The sequence below is a fragment of the Arachis ipaensis genome, chromosome B5 (genome assembly GCF_059453495.1).
Source record: "Arachis ipaensis isolate K30076 ecotype BB chromosome B5, ASM5945349v1, whole genome shotgun sequence".
Taxonomy (NCBI): Eukaryota; Viridiplantae; Streptophyta; class Magnoliopsida; order Fabales; family Fabaceae; genus Arachis; species Arachis ipaensis.
This window is the reverse complement of record NC_142440.1, coordinates 111422351-111423829: the sequence shown is the minus strand read 5'-3', so window position 1 is coordinate 111423829 and position 1479 is coordinate 111422351. Positions and strand designations below refer to the sequence as shown.

The 1479-nt window shown below is 41.2% G+C and overlaps 1 non-coding gene across 1 annotated transcript; it reads right to left on the bottom strand.

Moving 5' to 3' along the window:
* Positions 1-218: 218 nt before the first annotated feature.
* Positions 219-322, bottom strand: LOC148565376 (small nucleolar RNA R71). Its single transcript, XR_015884680.1, has one exon. It is a non-coding gene; the product is annotated as a small nucleolar RNA R71 (small nucleolar RNA).
* Between the last annotated feature and the right edge of the window lie 1157 nt (positions 323-1479).

Here is a 1479-nt window from a genome sequence, read left to right as displayed (position 1 = left end):
AAGATCCTCATCAGTTTTTAGCTGAATTCTTGCAAATCTGTGACACTGTTAAGACCAATGGGGTTAATCCTGAGGTCTACAGACTTATGCTTTTCCCCTTTGCTGTAAGAGACAAAGCCAGGACATGGTTGGACTCACAACCTAAAGATAGCCTGAACTCTTGGGAAAAGTTGGTCAATGCTTTCTTGGCCAAATTCTTTCCACCTCAGAAGTTGAGCAAGCTTAGAGTGGAAGTCCAAACCTTCAAACAGAAGGAAGGTGAATCCCTCTATGAAGCTTGGGAAAGATACAAGCAATTGATCAGAAGGTGTCCTTCTGACATGTTTTCAGAATGGAGCATCATATGTATATTCTATGATGGTCTGTCTGAATTGTCCAAGATGTCATTGGACCACTCTGTTGGAGGATCTCTTCATCTGAAGAAGACGCCTGTAGAAGCCCAGGAACTCATTGAAATGGTTCCAAATAACCAGTTCATGTACACTTCTGAAAGGAATCCTATGAATAATGGGACAACTCAGAAGGAAAGAGTTCTTGAGATTGATACTCTGAATGCAATATTGGCTCAGAACAAAATATTGACTCAACAAGTCAATATGATTTCTCAGAGTCTGTCTGGAATGCAAGCTGCATCATGCAGTACTAAAGAAGCTTCCTCTGAAGAAGAAGCCTATGACCCTGAGAACCCTGGAATGGAAGAGGTGAATTACATGGGAGAATCCTATGGAAACACCTATAATCCTTCATGGAGGAATCATCCAAATTTCTCATGGAAGGATCAACAGAAGCCTAATCAAGGCTTCAGTAACAATAATGATCGGAGAAATAGGTTTGGCAATAGCAAACCTTTTCTATCATCTTCTTAGCAACAGACAAAGAATTCTAAGCAGAGCCACTCTGACTTAGCAACTGTAGTCTCTGATCTATCTAAGACCACTCTCAGTTTTATGACTGAAGCAAGGTCCTCCATTAGAAATTTGGAGGCACAAGTGGGTCAGCTGAGTAAAAGAGTTACTGAACTCCCTCCTAGTACTCTCCCAAGCAATACAGAAGAAAATCCAAAGAGAGAGTGCAAGGCCATAAATATAACCAACATGGCCGAACCTATGGAGGAAGAAGAGGCAGTGATTTCCAGTGAGGAAGACCTCAATGGACGTCCACTGGCCACTAAAGAGTTCCCCAATGAGGAACCAAAGGAATCTGAGGCTCATATAGAGACCATAAAGATTCCACTGAACTTACTGTTGCCATTCATGAGCTCTGATGAGTATTCTTCCTCTGAAGAGGATGAAGATACTATTGAAGAGCAAGTTGCTCAATATCTAGGAGCAATCATGAAGCTGAATGCCAAGTTATTTGGTAATGAGACTTGGGAGGATGAACCCCCATTGCTCATCAATGAACTAAATGATCTGGTTCAACTAAAATTATCTCAGAAGAAATAGGATCCTGGAAAGTTCTTAATACCTTGTACCATAG